Source organism: Silene latifolia, chromosome 4 (assembly GCF_048544455.1).
Source record: "Silene latifolia isolate original U9 population chromosome 4, ASM4854445v1, whole genome shotgun sequence".
In the NCBI taxonomy this organism is placed as follows: domain Eukaryota; kingdom Viridiplantae; phylum Streptophyta; class Magnoliopsida; order Caryophyllales; family Caryophyllaceae; genus Silene; species Silene latifolia.
In genome coordinates, this window is record NC_133529.1 from 266,994 (window position 1) to 287,129 (window position 20,136).

The following is a 20,136-nucleotide window of genomic DNA, read 5'->3' on the forward strand; positions in this document are numbered from 1 at the left end:
CATTTTATACGATTATCCGAGGTTCGATGAATGCTGGTTTATGGCATTCCGGCACCCCCAAATGTCTACCGTTGCTACTCAAATTTTGCGCGGCCCCTTTATTTGACCCTAGGAACTTTCTGCGCGATTTCTGGAGAATTTGGTTCCAGCACCCTGGATCCCCGGAAAACCGTGTATTATATACTTCAATTTGAACCGTTCGGGAGGTCGTACCGACCCTGTTTCTTTTTCTCCCGATTTTTTATCACGCGTCCGAGGTCATTTCAGGAGTTAACCTATTCGATTTCAGCCTTGGATAACGAGTATTAATACATTTTCACGATTATCCGAGGTTCGACGAATGCTGGTTTATGGCATACCGGCACCCCCAAATGTCTTCCGTTGTTACTCAAGTTTTGCGTGGTCGCTTTATCTGACGCGAGGATCTTTCTGCACGATTTTCTGAGAATTTTGTTCCGATACCCTAGAATCACGAAAAACCGTGTATTATACACTTCAATTTGAGGCGTTTGGGAAGTCGTACCGGACCCTGTTTCTTTAACTCCCGGTTTTTTTTTATCATGCGTCCGAGGTAATTTCACGAGTTAACCTATTCGACTTAAGCCTCGGATAACGAGTATTAATACATTTTTCACGATTATCCGAGATTCGACAAATGCTGGTTTGTGGCATACCGGCACCCCCAAATGTCTTCTGTTGCTACTCAAATTTTGCGCGGCCCCTTTATTGGACCCAAGGAACTTTCTGCGCGATTTCCGGAGAATTTTTTTCCAGTACCCTGGATCTCCGGAAAACCGTGTATTATACACTTCAATTTGAGCCGTTCGGAAGGTCGTACCGACCCTTTTCTTTTTCTTCCGATTTTTTTATCACGCGTCCGAGGTCATTTCAGGAGTTAACCTATTCGATTTCAGCCTCGGATAACGAGTATTAATACATTTTTACGATTATCCGATGTTCGACGAATGCTGGTTTATGGCATACCGGCACCCCCAAATGTCTTCCGTTGTTACTCAAATTTTGCGTGGCCGCTTTATCTGACGCGAGGATCTTTCTGCGCGATTTTCGGAGAATTTTGTTCCGATACCCTGGAATCACGAAAAACCGTGTATTATACACTTCAATTTGAGCCGTTTTTTTATCACGCGTCCGATGTCATTTCAGGAGTTAACCTATTCGATTTCAGTTTCAGATAACGAGTATTAATACATTTTTCACGATTATCCGAGTTTCGACGAATGCTGGTTTATGGCATACCGGCACCGCGATATGTCTTCCGTTGCTACTCAAATTTTGGGTGGCCACTTTATCTGACCCGAGAAACTTTCTGCGTGATTTACGAAGAATTTGTTTCCGGTACCCTGGAATCTCGAAAAACCGTGTATAATACACTTCAATTTGAGCCGGTCGGGAGGTCGTATCGGACCCAGTTTCTTTTTCTCCCGGTTTTTTTATCACGCGTCCGAGGTCTTTTCAGGAGTTAACCTATTCGATTTTAGCCTCGGATAACGAGTATTAATACATTTTTTACGATTATCCGAGTTTCGACGAATGCTGGTTTATGGCATACCGGCACCCCCCAATTGTCTTCCGTTGCTACTCAAATTTTGCGTGGCCACTTTATCTGACCCGAGAAACTTTCTGCGTGATTTACGGAGAATTTGTTTCCGGTACCCTAGAATCTCGAAAAACCGTGTATTATACACTTCAATTTGAGCCGTTCAGGAGGTCTTATCGGACCATGTTTCTTTTTCTCCCGGTTTTTTTTATCACGCGTCCGAGGTCTTTTCAGGAGTTAACCTATTCGATTTTAGCCTCGGATAACGAGTATTAATACATTTTTCACGATTATCCGAGTTTCGACGAATGCTGGTTTATGGCATACCGGCACCTCCCAATTGTCTTCCGTTGCTACTCAAATTTTGCGTGGCCGTTTTATCTGATCAGAGGAATTTTCTGCGTGATTTCCGGAGAATTTGTTTCGGTACCCTAGAATCCCGAAAAACCTTGTATGATAAACTTCAATTTGAGCCGTTCGGGATCGAACCGGACCCTGTTTCTTTTTCTCCGGGGTTTTATTATGCGTCCGAGGTCATTTTAGGAGTTAACCTATTTGATTTCAGCCTCGGATAACGAGTATTAATACATTTTTCACGATTATCCGAGGTGCAACAAATGTTGGTTTATGGCATACCGGCACTCCCAAATGTCTTCCGTTGCTACTCAAATTTTGCGTCGCCGCTTTATCTGACGCGAGGATCTTTCTGCGCGATTTTCGGAGAATTTTGTTCCGATACCCCGGAATCACGAAAAACCGTGTATTATACACTTCAATTTGAGCCGTTTTTTTATCACGCGTCCGATGTCATTTCAGGAGTTAACCTATTCGATTTCAGTTTCAGATAACGAGTATTAATACAATTTTCACGATTATCCGAGTTTCTACGAATGCTGGTTTATGGCATACCGGCACCCCCAAATGTCTTCCGTTGCTACTCAAATTTTGCGTGGCCACTTTATCTGACCCGAGAAACTTTCTGCGTGAGTTACAAAGAATTTGTTTCCGGTACCCTGGAATCTCTAAAAACCGTGTATTATACACTTCAATTTGAGCCGTTCGGGAGGTCGTACCGGACCCTATTTCTTTTACTCCCGGTTTTGTTATCATGCGTCCGAGGTCATTTCACGAGTTGACCTATTCGATTTCAGCCTCGGATAACGAGTATTAATACATTTTTCACGATTATCCGAGGTTTGACAAAAGTTGTTTTATGGCATACCGGCACCCCTAAATGCCTTCCGTTGCTACTCAACTTTTGTGTGGCCGCTTTATCTAACCCGAGGAACTTTCTGCGCGATTTACGGAGAATTTGTTTCCGGTACCCTGGAATCTCGAAAAACCGTGTATTATACACTTCAATTTGAGCCGTTCGGGAGGTCGTACCGGACGCTGATTCTTTTTATCCCGGTTTTTTTTATCACGTGTCTAAAGTCTTTTCAGGATTTAACCTATTCGATTTCAGTTTCAGATAACGAGTATTAATACATTTTACACGATTATCCGAGTTTCGGCGAATGCTGGTTTATGGCATACCGGCACCCTCAAATGTCTTCCGTTGCTACTCAAATTTTGCGTGGCCAGTTTATTTGACCCGAGAAACTTTCTGCGTGATTTACGGAGAATTTGTTTCCGGTACCCTGGAATCTCAAAAAACCGTGTATATACAGTTTAATTTGAGCCGTTCGGGAGGTCGTATCGGACCCTCTTTCTTTTTCTCCCGGTTTTTTTTATCACGCGTCCGAGGTCTTTTAAGTTGTTAACCTAATCGATTTTAGCCTCGGATAACGAGTATTAATACATTTTTCACGATTATCCAAGTTTCGACGAATGCTGGTTTATGGCATATCGACACCCCCCAATTGTCATCCGTTGCTACTCAAATTTTGCGTGGCCGTTTTATCTGACCCGAGGAACTTTCTGCGTGATTTCCGGAGAATTTTGTTCCGGTACCCTGGAATCCCGAAAAACCGTGTATTATACACTTCAATTTGAGCCGTTCCAGAGGTAGTACCGGACCCTAATTCATTTTCTCCCGTTTTTTTATCACGCATCCGAGGTCATTTGTGACACCCTTAACCTAGCCTTAAATAATTACGTAAATTCTACAGAAAAACTGGTAGGATATGTTTGTAAATGGTTCAACTAGTCAAAAACCTGCAATTTCAAAAATTTTCTTCCTAAACCATTCACAACCAATCCAACTCAAGAAGAGTGTCAACAACCCTGCAAAAGCTGATAAACTAATTTACATACATAACTAAAGACGCGGAAATATAAGGATACAAACCAAAATAGAAAAGGGAGACATATGTCCCTTCAAATTATATACAAACCAAAAGTGTAAAAGGTTTCTACAAAAGAAAGCCAACTAGGTCCAAGGTTCCTTGCTCACTAGCTCGTCTGTGACCCCAACTTAGAATCAACAACCTGTCAATCGCATTTTATACAAACACGAAAGCCACAATTCAGTGGGGAGTAACTTCGAGTCCTCCCAGCCACGAATCGTCAAAATTAATGTACATGTAGTAAAACATGTAAACAAGATGATAAAGAATTCAATTATCAATCATTCTAACATATGAGCTCTAAACTGACCAAACTAAACTAACATGTGAAACATTTAACAAATTGTAATCCAAACTCTATCAACCATAGCCGGCTTGCATCTCACCTTCTATGATTCATAGAATCATCAAACAAGAAAGGGCAATATATCAAAGACAGGCATAAGTTCTTAGCACCGTCAATAGTTACTTTGTAACTCGAGTCTATACCACGAGGTAGGGAAGGTAATCGAACCGGTATCTTGGCTCAGCGGTTAATATTAATAAAACATGGCCAAGAGACAACACAACCCTAGCCTAAAATCTGCGCAGACCTAGACATGCGGATACACACCACCGCACCCAAGACCCACAACTTTTTTTTAAAACAAAGTGAAGTGAGTACCCTAAGGACACCACCGAAGGGTTGGCTAGTACTTAAGCTGACCACTTACTATCAAAATAAGTAACTGAGGTCATGCCCCAACTTGGATAAACATCCACTAGTCAGGAACACAAAGGTTATCAAGCAGTGAACATATACTCGTCAAAGACTATAAAGACCTATCTATGATGAAAGCCGAAATACTCACCTAGGACTTAGTCCCAGCTAGTCCCAGCTTGAATACTTTAGCCCACACCACACAAGACTCACCACACAAGTCAAGTAAGACACCCACTTAACCTTAAGAGGGCAAAAAGTCCTATTTACCAACATAAATTCTAACATTCTATCATGTGAAAGGCTATAATATTGTCTATTCAGCATACAAATCCAACAGTGTCCTCAATAAGAATTCAATACTAACTTCCAATTCTAGCAATTTTAACAATATTAAAGGCTTTAGGGGAAACTAGGGCCATTACTACAAAATAAGAAGCTATTTAAATTCAACTAACTAAATAAGAAGCTATTTAAAATCAACTAACTACACATGTGAAATAGAGATATAATAAATGGCCTAAAACAAGAAAAAGGCCGATTATCTAATTCATTCAACCGAATTTTTACCCGCAACCCCAGCCCTGCGACAGGTACGGGTCAAATTGCGGCTGACCAATCACTCAATTAACTGACATCGCATCAGTTAAAGGGACTAAGGCTCAGTTTTCGGCACAATCAACAAAACATTACAATTATCACTATAAAATTCATTTTGTAAACTATCCTAACATGTGATAATTATCAATATAACATAATTTTTCTACCATTAACATAACTTTTAGTTACTATTATGATTCGCTTCACAAGTTTAACCATGTGTATTTATTCTAATTACATCCTTAATGAACCTAAAATGACGGACAAAACATGGAAAACCGCGAAACAAGCAACGGGCCGACCAGGCCAGTGTGGCTGGGCCGATCTTGCCGGGCCCGATCCGCGCCGCACCATCTCTCTCTTTTTTTTTTTTTCATTTTTATTCATTATAAGACCGTCTGAACATTAATTAATCGTCCCCAATTCAACTTTGATAATTTAAACTAACAAAAGGCACAAATTAAACATGCATGCAACAAATTTTACATGTGAAAACTACTATTCAAACAAAAATCACCAATCATACAAAACAACAAAGATTGTGACGATCTTTCGTCGAGTAACTCGAAATATGTTACCTTAAGCTAGAAAAAAGAGCAATTAGCACCTCAAACCCAAACCCTAGCTAGCAACTATCTGCTATCTTCAATAATATACGAGTCCCCAAACTCGTCTTCCAATCCTTCACCTAAATAAACAATTAAAACACAATAATAAGCATATAAACCGAAATTTCCGAAAATTGGTCTTAAAACAACTTCAAGAAAACTGAAATTAAATTATACCAAGTTGTAGATCGCGTCGAGAGGATTCCGGAAAGGTAAATTTCGTGAAAAACCGCTAAGAAATGAAGGAGTTGTGTCGATTTTTGCTTGGGTTTTTATATAAAAATGGAGTTTGGAAACTTAAGGAAGAAGAACAAGGCAAAAATCAGAAAAAAAGAAAGAGAGGGGGAGGGGGTGCCGCGTAAGGGAAGAAAGGAAGGAGGGAGGAAGGTGCGGGATTTTTAGTCGGGATTTTTACGAGTCGGGTTTGACTTGTTTCAATAATAATTAAATCCGTAAGTCAAACGCAAATTCCGTCAAGACCAAAGTTTTTAAACACGAGATTACAAGAAAATTGAATATTTATACTACCCATTTCCAAATTCGTTTACCCAACGTTCAAAAGAATTGTCATTTTCCCCCCGATACGCCCTTATTTCGAAATAAAAAGTTTTACACGGTTTGAACTATTTTTAAACATCTCAAAACTATCAAAATAAATACTTTTCTTCAAAATATAATAAAATTATATTTCTTTGAATTATTTTTACTTTAATTACTTTAAATATCAAATTTTATTTGATTAATAAATTATTTTCGAAATATATTAACGGTCCGAAATTACGGGGCGTTACAATCACCCCTCCTTTTAAAAAGTTTCGTCCTCGAAACTCAGAAGGAGAAATTATAGTTATAAGAAAATATAGGTATCTTTCCAATGAAACAGTGATACTCTTGTTGATCAGACAAGAACATCCACATTCATATCAAGATACAAAAATATTTCTACACCAATAAATGAGAAAACCCATTATTGGGACGTCTCCAACAACGAGATTTAACATTCACTAATGTTAAAATCATTGAAAATCATAAAAGCATTTTCAAAATTTTAGTTTAAAGTTCTATAATAAGAATAATATCTTTACTAATTATGATTAAATACGGCTTAGTACCGCGGAAAAGAAGTAAGAAAAAGGAATCATTACACAAAACGAGAAAGGTTCACTCAATTTTCCAACCACAGAGTCATCTTACTAGGTCCTCCGAACATCAACAGGGCAACAATCAGAGGCCACACTAATCCAAAGAGCCATCTGTACCACTCATCGACAAGTCTATGCATAAGCTAATCCTTGAGACAATCCTATCCTCTACAATATTCCAATTCCAATAGAAAGATTCCTCAAAGGGTTCAATATAAGGTCCAAATTTACAATAACATTCCAAAACAACTTTCATAAGCCTAAGGTTAAGGCTTCCAACAAAGTTATATTCGTATCCAACTAGTGTCAACTATGGTTCCTCAAACATTCTACAAGGTTTTCATTTCAAAATCCGAAAATCCCAAAATCCGAAAAAATCAATAGGATCTCACGTTCCTTTATCCTTTTATTTATTAAGGATTGCCAAAAGCGGAACTACACTCAACTACAACACTGTCCCATCATCTCAAGTACTCAATGCGACCTCAAGGTCTATCAAACTATAGGTTAAACAAATTCTTCTCAATACTAAGTCTCTCTCAACTCAAAAACTCTCAAGAGCCAATTAATACCAAATCACAACACCAATCCATTCTGGTCATCTACATCCCCAAGGAGTATTCTTTCAAATTTGATATCCTAAACTTACTTACTATCAAATTCTCAAGGAACAAGGTCATAATTGTAACAACACTATATCACCTTAGAGTTCCTAAAACCATTAATTGAAATTATGTTCCTTAGCCTAACAATTGGTGTCAACCATACCATTACCTCAATAGTAATCAATGTCGCTCACTAAGACCAACTAATAATCCCACCTTTAACATATCTCACACGGTAACATATACATTATCAAACCCTCATCTCCAAAGTGATTATGAAAGCCCAACCCAAACTCGGCTACTTAGTCAAACCTATATCCTCAAATCACATCTCACAAACTTTGTAAACATGGTCAACAGGGTACCAACTATACTAAGGAGGTAAGGAGTGATAATGAGAATAGAGAAACAAGTAAAACATTTCTCAAGGGTGCATGCATCGACAAGTTAGGAAACTAAGGAGTCGACCAGTAAAGATAACGGTTGACAAAAATAAGAGGTATTCGAGTTAAGAAGATATCTCGGGAAAGAAGAAGTTACGTAAAATTTAGCATAAAAACAGGGTTCAAAGATCGTTAAAGAGAAGGAAAGGAGAAAGAAGCGCATAATGGAAGGGTTATGCTTACCAAACACTCATCAAAGCTTATGATCGATATGATAAGGTTACATCACTAAGGTGCTCAACAAAGCCCCAAAAGTCTACCAAATTATAAGACTAACAAGGATTCCACAATGGTAGATATTCCTCAATTGGTTCTAAGAGCCAAAATCAATTCACCACACAAATTCATTTATTACCACCCGTGTCCCAAAATATCTCCTTTACAATTCTCGTCATTGAACTTCACTTACTATGTCATCCCCAAGTACCATAGCTTGTCTACTCTATCATCTCACCACTTAATACTTCTAGTCTCCGATACCATAAATTGGAATCACATCCTTGAACTCATGAACTACATCGAACAATATTCCACCAAAATTCCCAAATCCAGATATGATTAATAAGGTCAACCATGTGTTCTCAAATTTCGAAAGGTCAACAAGGCTACTCTATACTAGATTTGGTCAACTCAAAAGGTTTAACAAACTAACTAATTCCAAAGTACGATACCAAACCATTAAGCAACGTCAATGTCCTATTGTATTCCTTTCAAGGCCTACAAGGATTAGGGCTAACTATCATTCCTTTAATTCTCCATAAGAAACATCGAGACTCTCAAATGAAGTAGCTCAGGTTCATTCCATCTTATGTGCTAAGGTAGTACCTCATACTCAATCATCTATAACAAACAAGCTCTTAATAGACATAAATCCAAAGGTGTTCCTAAACTCACTAGGCTCTCATATCATGCACAACTAACAAGTCTAACCAAAGGATCCCAAGTTATATTCTCCTATACCACTCAAACCTTAACCAATCAATTTCTCAACTCTTTCACACCCTCCAAAGTTACATTCTCTCAAAACCGGGTTCTCTTGAACAAGGGGACTATCCTGTGGAATACAAGGAAGGTGTCCACATGGACTTTATTATAAGAAGAAAACGAACCCAAGATGAATCGGGAGAAAGAATTGAAAGGTAGTTACCAAGGCGAGAGAAGAGGAATTTGAAAGACGAATAAACAACGAGATTGGAAAAATTAAGGTAAGATTGCATTATCTACATCTATTGGAGAGCCATCTTACAAAAGAGAAAATCAATTAGTACCTAACAATTAGCAATCACAAACAGACTACCACATAAAATCCTAAATCTACCCATCCTACCCATCTCTCAAGTTCATTATTTAAAGGTCAAGTGATTTTAAGTGGGGTGCACAAACGTGCGTCGGGAGCAATAAGCTCTGATACCAACTGTGACACCCTTAACCTAGCCTTAAATAATTACGTAAATTCTACAGAAAAACTGGTAGGATATGTTTGTAAATGGTTCAACTAGTCAAAAACCTGCAATTTCAAAAATTTTCTTCCTAAACCATTCACAACCAATCCAACTCAAGAAGAGTGTCAACAACCCTGCAAAAGCTGATAAACTAATTTACATACATAACTAAAGACGCGGAAATATAAGGATACAAACCAAAATAGAAAAGGGAGACATATGTCCCTTCAAATTATATACAAACCAAAAGTGTAAAAGGTTTCTACAAAAGAAAGCCAACTAGGTCCAAGGTTCCTTGCTCACTAGCTCATCTGTGACCCCAACTTAGAATCAACAACCTGTCAATCGCATTTTATACAAACACGAAAGCCACAATTCAGTGGGGAGTAACTTCGAGTCCTCCCAGCCACGAATCGTCAAAATTAATGTACATGTAGTAAAACATGTAAACAAGATGATAAAGAATTCAATTATCAATCATTCTAACATATGAGCTCTAAACTGACCAAACTAAACTAACATGTGAAACATTTAACAAATTGTAATCCAAACTCTATCAACCATAGCCGGCTTGCATCTCACCTTCTATGATTCATAGAATCATCAAACAAGAAAGGGCAATATATCAAAGACAGGCATAAGTTCTTAGCACCGTCAATAGTCACTTTGTAACTCGAGTCTATACCACGAGGTAGGGAAGGTAATCGAACCGGTATCTTGGCTCAGCGGTTAATATTAATAAAACATGGCCAAGAGACAACACAACCCTAGCCTAAAATCTTGGAGACCTAGACATGCGGATACACACCACCGCACCCAAGACCCACAACTTTTTTAAAACAAAGTGAAGTGAGTACCCTAAGGACACCACCGAAGGGTTGGCTAGTACTTAAGCTGACCACTTACTATCAAAATAAGTAACTGAGGTCATGCCCCAACTTGGATAAACATCCACTAGTCAGGAACACAAAGGCTATCAAGCAGTGAACATATACTCGTCAAAGACTATAAAGACCTATCTATGATGAAAGCCGAAATACTCACCTAGGACCTAGTCCCAGCTAGTCCCAGCTTGAATACTTTAGCTCACACCACACAAGACTCACCACACAAGTCAAGTAAGACACCCACTTAACCTTAAGAGGGCAAAAAGTCCTATTTACCAACATAAATTCTAACATTCTATCATGTGAAAGGCTATAATATTGTCTATTCAAAGATACAAATCCAAAGTGTCCTCAATAAGAATTCAATACTAACTTCCAATTCTAGCAATTTTAACAATATTAAAGGCTTTAGGGGAAACTAGGGCCATTACTACAAAATAAGAAGCTATTTAAATTCAACTAACTAAATAAGAAGCTATTTAAAATCAACTAACTACACATGTGAAATGGAGATATAATAAATGGCCTAAAACAAGAAAAAGGCCGATTATCTAATTCATTCAACCGAATTTTTACCCGCAACCCTGACCTGCTGACAGTGCGGTCAAATTTGCGGTGACCAATCACTCAATTAATCGACATCGCATCGATTAAAGGGACTAAGGCTCGATTTTCGGCACAATCAACAAAACATTACAATTATCACTATAAAATTCATTTTGTAAACTATCCTAACATGTGATAATTATCAATATAACATAATTTTTCTACCATTAACATAACTTTTAGTTACTATTATGATTCGCTTCACAAGTTTAACCATGTGTACTTATTCTAATTACATCCTTAATGAACCTAAAATGACGGACAAAACATGGAAAACCTTGAAACAAGCAACGGGCCGACCGGGCCAGCCATGGGCCACCGTGGGCTCGCGGCGATCCGGGCCCATGCCGCACCATCTCTCTTTTTTTTTTTTTTTCATTTTTATTCATTATAAGACCGTCGAACATTAATTAATCGTCCCCAATTCAACTTTGATAATTTAAACTAACAAAAGGCACAAATTAAACATGCATGCAACAAATTTTACATGTGAAAACTACTATTCAAACAAAAATCACCAATCATACAAAACAACAAAGATTGTGACGATCTTTCGTCGAGTAACTCGAAATATGTTACCTTAAGCTAGAAAAAAGAGCAATTAGCACCTCAAACCCAAACCCTAGCTAGCAACTATCTGCTATCTTCAATAATATACGAGTCCCCAAACTCGTCTTCCAATCCTTCACCTAAATAAACAATTAAAACACAATAATAAGCATATAAACCGAAATTTCCGAAAATTGGTCTTAAAACAACTTCAAGAAAACTGAAATTAAATTATACCAAGTTGTAGATCACGTCGAGAGGATTCCGGAAAGGTAAATTTCGTGAAAAACCGCTAAGAAATGAAGGAGTTGTGTCGATTTTTGCTTGAGTTTTTATATAAAAATGGAGTTTGGAAACTTAAGGAAGAAGAACAAGGCAAAAATCAGAAAAAAAGAAAGAGAGGGGGAGGGGGTGCCGCGTAAGGGAAGAAAGGAAGGAGGGAGGAAGGTGCGGGATTTTTAGTCGGGATTTTTACGAGTCGGGTTTGACTTGTTTCAATAATAATTAAATCCGTAAGTCAAACGCAAATTCCGTCAAGACCAAAGTTTTTAAACACGAGATTACAAGAAAATTGAATATTTATACTACCCATTTCCAAATTCGTTTACCCAACGTTCAAAAGAATTGTCATTTTCCCCCCGCTACGCCCTTATTTCGAAATAAAAAGTTTTACACGGTTTGAACTATTTTTAAACATCTCAAAACTATCAAAATAAATACTTTTCTTCAAAATATAATAAAATTATATTTCTTTGAATTATTTTTACTTTAATTACTTTAAATATCAAATTTTATTTGATTAATAAATTATTTTCGAAATATATTAACGGTCCGAAATTACGGGGCGTTACATCATTTCAGGAGTTAACCTATTCGATTTTAGCCTCGAATAACGAGTATTAATACATTTTTTCACGATTATCTAAGGTTCAACAAATGCTCGTTTATGGCATACCGGCACACCCAAATGTCTTCCGTTGCTACTCAAATTTTGCGCGGCGGCATTATTTGACCCAAGAAACTTTCTGCGCGATTTTCGGAGAATTTTGTTCCAGTACCCTGGATCCCCGGAAAACCATGTATTATACACTTCAATTTGAGCCGTTCGGGAGGTCGTACCGGACCCTGTTTCTTTTTCTCCCGGTTTTTTTTATCACGCGTCCGAGGTCATTTCAGGAGTTAATCTATTCGATTTCAGACTCGGATAACGAGTATTAATACATTTTTCACGATTATTCGATGTTCGACGAATGCTGGTTTTTGGCATGCCGGCACCCCCAAATGTCTTCCGTTGCTACTCAAATTTTGCGCGGCCCCTTTATCTGACCCAAGGAACTTTCTGCGCGATTTTCGGAGAATTTTGTTCCAGTACCCTGGATCCCCGGAAAACCATGTATTATACACTTCAATTTGAGCCATTCGGGAGGTCGTACCGACCCTGATTCTTTTTCTCCCGATTTTTTATCACGCGTCCGAGGTCATTTCAGGAGTTAACCTATTCGATTTCAGTCTCGGATAACGAGTATTAATACATTTTCACGATTATCCGAGGTTCGACGAATGCTGGTTTATGGCATACCGGCACCCCCAAATGTCTTCCGTTGTTACTCAAATTTTGCGTGGTCGCTTTATCTGACGCGAGGATCTTTCTGCACGATTTTCTGAGAATTTTGTTCCGATACCCTAGAATCACGAAAAACCGTGTATTATACACTTCAATTTGAGGCGTTTGGGAGGTCGTACCGGACCCTGTTTCTTTAACTCCCGGTTTTTTTATCATGCGTCCGAGGTAATTTCACGAGTTAACCTATTCGATTTAAGCATCGGATAACGAGTATTAATACATTTTTCACGATTATCCGAGGTTCGACAAATGCTGGTTTCTGGCATACCGGCACCCCCAAATGTCTTCTGTTGCTACTCAAATTTTGCGCGGCCCCTTTATCTGACCCAAGGAACTTTCTGCGCGATTTCCGGAGAATTTTGTTCCAGTACCCTGGATCCCCGGAAAACCGTGTATTATAAACATCAATTTGAGCCGTTAAGGAGGTCATATCGGACCATGTTTCTTTTTCTCCCGGTTTTTTTTTATCACGCGTCCGAGGTCTTTTCAGGAGTTAACCTATTCGATTTTAGCCTCGGATAACGAGTATTAATACATTTTTCACGATTATCCGAGTTTCGACGAATGCTGGTTTATGGCATACCGGCACCCCCAAATGTCTTCAATTGCTACTCAATTTTTGCACGACGGCTTTATCTGACCCAAGTAACTTTCTGCGCGATTTCAGGAGAATTTTGTTCTGGTACCCTGGAATCCCGAAAAACCGTGTATTATACACTTCAATTTGAGCCGTTCGGGAGGTCGTACCGGACCCTATTTCTTTTACTCCCGGTTTTGTTATCATGCGTCCGAGGTCATTTCACGAGTTGACCTATTCGATTTCAGCCTCGGATAACGAGTATTAATACATTTTTCACGATTATCCGAGGTTCGACAAAAGTTGGTTTATGGCATACCGGCACCCCTAAATGCCTTCCGTTGCTACTCAACTTTTGTGTGGCCGCTTTATCTAACCCGAGGAACTTTCTGCGCGATTTACGGAGAATTTGTTTCCGGTACCCTAGAATCTCGAAAAACCGTGTATTATGCACTTCAATTTGAGCCGTTCGGGAGGTCGTACCGGACGCTGATTCTTTTTATCCCGGTTTATTTTATCACGTGTCTAAAGTCTTTTCAGGATTTAACCTATTCGATTTCAGTTTCAGATAACGAGTATTAATACATTTTACACGATTATCCGAGTTTCGGCGAATGCTGGTTTATGGCATACCGGCGCACCCTCAAATGTCTTCCGTTGCTACTCAAATTTTGCGTGGCCACTTTATCTGACCTGAGAAACTTTCTGCGTGATTTACGGAGAATTTGTTTCCGATACCCTGGAATCTCAAAAAACCGTGTATTATACAGTTTAATTTGAGCCGTTCAGGAGGTCGTATCGGACCCTCTTTCTTTTTCTCCCGGTTTTTTTTATCACGCGTCCGAGGTCTTTTAAGGTGTTAACCTAATCGATTTTAGCCTCGGATAACGAGTATTAATACATTTTTCACGATTATCCGAGTTTCGACGAATGCTGGTTTATGGCATACTGACACCCCCCAATTGTCATCCGTTGCTACTCAAATTTTGCGTGGCCGTTTTATCTGACCCGAGGAACTTTCTGCGTGATTTCCGGAGAATTTTGTTCCGGTACCGTGGAATCCCGAAAAACCGTGTATTATACACTTCAATTTGAGCCGTTCCAGAGGTAGTACCGGACCCTAATTCATTTTCTCCCGTTTTTTTTATCACGCATCCGAGGTCATTTCAGGAGTTAACCTATTCGATTTCAGCCTCGAATAACGAGTATTAATACATTTTTTCACGATTATCTAAGGTTCAACAAATGCTCGTTTATGGCATACCGGCACACCCAAATGTCTTCCGTTGCTACTCAAATTTTGCGCGGCGGCTTTATCTGACCCAAGAAACTTTCTGCGCGATTTTCGGAGAATTTTGTTCCAGTACCCTGGATCCCCGGAAAACCATGTATTATACACTTCAATTTGAGCCGTTCGGGAGGTCGTACCGGACCCTGTTTCTTTTTCTCTCGGTTTTTTTTATCACGCGTCCGAGGTCATTTCAGGAGTTAATCTATTCGATTTCAGACTCGGATAACGAGTATTAATACATTTTTCACGATTATTCGATGTTCGACGAATGCTGGTTTTTGGCATGCCGGCACCCCCAAATGTCTTCCGTTGCTACTCAAATTTTGCGCGGCCCCTTTATCTAACCCAAGGAACTTTCTGCGCGATTTTCGGAGAATTTTGTTCCGTACCCTGGATCCCCGGAAAACCATGTATTATACACTTCAATTTGAGCCGTTCGGGAGGTCGTACCGACCCTGATTCTTTTTCTCCCGATTTTTTATCACGCGTCCGAGGTCATTTCAGGAGTTAACCTATTCGATTTCAGCCTCGGATAACGAGTAATAATACATTTTCACGATTATCCGAGGTTCGACGAATGCTGGTTTATGGCATACCGGCACCCCCAAATGTCTTCCGTTGTTACTCAAATTTTGCGTGGTCGCTTTATCTGACGCGAGGATCTTTCTGCACGATTTTCTGAGAATTTTGTTCCGATACCCTAGAATCACGAAAAACCGTGTATTATACACTTCAATTTGAGGCGTTTGGGAGGTCGTACCGGACCCTGTTTCTTTAACTCCCGGTTTTTTTTATCATGCGTCCGAGGTAATTTCACGAGTTAACCTATTCGATTTAAGCCTCGGATAACGAGTATTAATACATTTTTCACGATTATCCGAGGTTCGACAAATGCTGGTTTCTGGCATACCGGAACCCCCAAATGTCTTCTGTTGCTACTCAAATTTTGCGCGGCCCCTTTATCTAACCCAAGGAACTTTCTGCGCGATTTCCGGAGAATTTTGTTCCACCACTGGATCCCGGAAAACCGTGTATTATACACTTCAATTTGAGCCGTTCGGAAGGTCGTACCGACCCTTTTCTTTTTCTTCCGATTTTTTTATCACGCGTCCGAGTTCATTTCAGGAGTTAGCCTATTCGATTTCAGCCTCGAATAATGAGTATTAATACATTTTTACGATTATCCGAGGTTCGGCGAATGCTGGTTTATGGCATACCGGCACCCCCAAATGTCTTCCGTTGTTACTCAAATTTTGCGTGGTCGCTTTATCTGACGCGAGGATCTTTCTGCGCGATTTTCGGAGAATTTTGTTCCGATACCCAGGAATCACGAAAAACCGTGTATTATACACTTCAATTTGAGCCGTTTTTTTATCACGCGTCCGATGTCATTTCAGGAGTTAACCTATTCGATTTCAGTTTCAGATAACGAGTATTAATACATTTTTCACGATTATCCGAGTTTCGACGAATGCTGGTTTATGGCATACCGGCACCCCGATATGTCTTCCGTTGCTACTCAAATTTTGCGTGGCCACTTTATCTGACCCGAGAAACTTTCAGCGTGATTTACGAAGAATTTGTTTCCGGTACCCTGGAATCTCGAAAAACCGTGTATTATACACTTCAATTTGAGCCGTTCGGGAGGTCGTATCGGACCCTGTTTCTTTTTCTCCTGGTTTTTTATCACGCGTCCGAGGTCTTTTTAGGAGTTAACCTATTCGATTTTAGCCTCGGATAACGAGTATTAATACATTTTTCACGATTATCCGAGTTTCGACGAATGCTGGTTTATGGCATACCGGCACCCCCCAATTGTCTTCCGTTGCTACTCAAATTTTTCGTGGCCACTTTATCTGACCCGAGAAACTTTCTGCGTGATTTACGGAGAATTTGTTTCCGGTACCCTGGAATCTCGAAAAACCGTGTATTATAAACTTCATTTTGAGCCGTTCAGGAGGTCATATCGGACCATGTTTCTTTTTCTCCCGGTTTTTTTTATCACGCGTCCGAGGTCTTTTCAGGAGTTAACCTATTCGATTTTAGCCTCGGATAACGAGTATTAATAAATTTTTCACGATTATCTGAGGTTCGACAAATGCTGGTTTATGGCATACCGGCACCCCCAAATGTCTTCCGTTGCTACTCAAATTTTGCGCGGCCCCTTTATCTGACCCCAGGAACTTTCTTCGCGATTTTCGGAGAATTTTGTTCCAAAATCCTGGATCCCCGGAAAACCATGTATTATACACTTCAATTTGAGCCGTTCGGGAGGTCCTACCGACCCTGATTCTTTTTTTTCCCGATTGTTTATCACGCGTCCGAGGTCATTTCAGGAGCTAACCTATTCGATTTCAGCCTCGGATAACGAGTATTAATACATTTTCACGATTATCCGAGGTTCGACGAATGCTGGTTTATGGCATACCGGCACCCCCAAATGTCTTCCGTTGTTACTCAAATTTTGCGTGGTCGCTTTATCTGACGCGAGGATCTTTCTGCACGATTTTATGAGAATTTTGTTCCGATACCCTAGAATCACGAAAAACCGTGTATTATACATTTCAATTTGAGGCGTTTGGGAGGTCGTGTCGGACCCTGTTTCTTTAACTCCTGGTTTTTTTATCATGCGTCCGAGGTAATTTCACGAGTTAAGCTATTCGATTTTAGCCTCGGATAACTAGTATTAATACATTTTTCACGATTATCCGAGTTTCGACGAATGCTGGTTTATGGCGTACCGGCACCCCTCAATTGTCTTCCGTTGCTACTCAAATTTTGCGTGGCCTTTTTATCTGACCCGAGGAACTTTCTGCGTGATTTCCGGAGAATTTGTTTCGGTACCCTAGAATCCCGAACACCCTTGAATTATACACTTCAATTTGAGCCGTTCGGGATCGTACCGGACCCTGTTTCTTTTTCTCCGGGGTTTTATTACGCATCCGAGGTCATTTCAGGAGTTAACCTATTCGATTTCACCCTCGGATAACGAGTATTAATACATTTTCACGATTATCCGAGGTTCGACAAATGCTGGTTTATGGCATACCGGCCCCCCTAAATGCCTTCGGTTGCTACTCAACTTTTGCTTGGCCGCTTTATCTGACCCGGGGAACTTTCTGCGCGATTTCCGGAGAATTTTGTTCCGGTACCCTGGAATCCCGAAAAACCGCGTATTATACACTTCAATTTGAGCCGTTCGGGATCGTACCGGACCCTGTTTCTTTTTCTCCGGGGTTTTATCACGCGTCCGTGGTCATTTCAGGAGTTAACCTATTCGATTTCAGCCTCGGATAACGAGTATTAATACATTTTTCACGATTATCCGAGGTGCAACAAATGCTGGTTTCTGGCATACCGGCACCCCCAAATGTCTTCTGTTGCTACTCAAATTTTGCGCGGCCCCTTTATCTGACCCAAGGAACTTTCTGCGCGATTTCCGGAGAATTTTGTTCCAGTACCCTGGATCCCCGGAAAACCGTGTATTATACACTTCAATTTGAGCCGTTCGGAAGGTCGTACCGACCCTTTTCCTTTTCTTCCGATTTTTTTATCACGCGTCCGAGGTCATTTCAGGAGTTAACCTATTCGATTTCAGCCTCGGATAACGAGTATTAATACATTTTTACGATTATCCGAGGTTCGACGAATGCTGGTTTATGGCATACCGGCACCCCCAAATGTCTTCCGTTGTTACTCAAATTTTGCGTGGTCGCTTTATCTGACGCGAGGATCTTTCTGCGCGATTTTCGGAGAATTTTGTTCCGATACCCTGGAATCACGAAAAACCGTGTATTATACACTTCAATTTGAGCCGTTTTTTTATCACGCGTCTGATGTCATTTCAGGAGTTAACCTATTCGATTTCAGTTTCAGATAACGAGTATTAATACATTTTTCACGATTATCCGAGTTTCGACGAATGCTGGTTTATGGCATACCGGCACCCCGATATGTCTTCCGTTGCTACTCAAATTTTGCGTGGCCACTTTATCTGACCCGAGAAACTTTCAGCGTGATTTACGAAGAATTTGTTTCCGGTACCCTGGAATCTCGAAAAACCTTGTATTATACACTTCAATTTGAGCCGTTCGGGAGGTCGTATCGGACCCTGTTTCTTTTTCTCCTGGTTTTTTTATCACGCGTCCGAGGTCTTTTCAGGAGTTAACCTATTCGATTTTAGCCTCGGATAACGAGTATTAATACATTTTTCACGATTATCCGAGTTTCGACGAATGCTGGTTTATGGCATACCGGCACCCCCCAATTGTCTTCCGTTGCTACTCAAATTTTGCGTGGCCACTTTATCTGACCCGAGAAACTTTCTGCGTGATTTACGGAGAATTTGTTTCCGGTAACCTGGAATCTCGAAAAACCGTGTATTATACACTTCATTTTGAGCCGTTTTTTTATCACGCGTCCGAGGTCATTTCAGGAGTTAACCTATTCGATTTCAGCCTCGGATAACGAGTATTAATACATTTTTCACGATTATCCGAGGTTCGACGAATGCTGGTTTATGGCATACCGGCACCCCAAATGTCTTCCATTGCTACTCAATTTTTGCACGGCCGCTTTATCTGGCCCAAGTAACTTTCTGCGCGATTTCAGGAGAATTTTGTTCCGGTACCCTGGAATCCCGAAAAACCGTGTATTATACACTTCAATTTGAGTCGTTCGGGAGGTCGTACCGGACCCTATTTCTTTTACTCCCGGTTTTGTTATCATGCGTCCGAGGTCATTTCACGAGTTGACCTATTCGATTTCAGCCTCGGATAACGAGTATTAATTCATTTTTCACGATTATCCGAGGATCGACAAAAGTTGGTTTATGGCATACCGGCACCCCTAAATGCCTTCCGTTGCTACTCAACTTTTATGTGGCCGCTTTATCTGACCCGAGGAACTTTCTGCGCGATTTCCGGAGAATTTTGTTCCGGTACCCTGGAATCTCGAAAAACCGTGTATTATGCACTTCAATTTGAGCCGTTCGGGATCGTACCGGACCCTGTTTCTTTTTCACGATGTTTTTTTATCACGCGTCTGAGGTCTTTTCAGGAGTTAACCTATTCGATTTTAGTCTCGGATAACGAGTATTAATACATTTTTCACGATTATCCGAGTTTCGACGAATGCTGGTTTATGGCATACCGGCACCCCCCAATTGTCTTCCTTTGCTACTCAAATTTTGAGTGGCCGTTTTATCTGACCCGAGG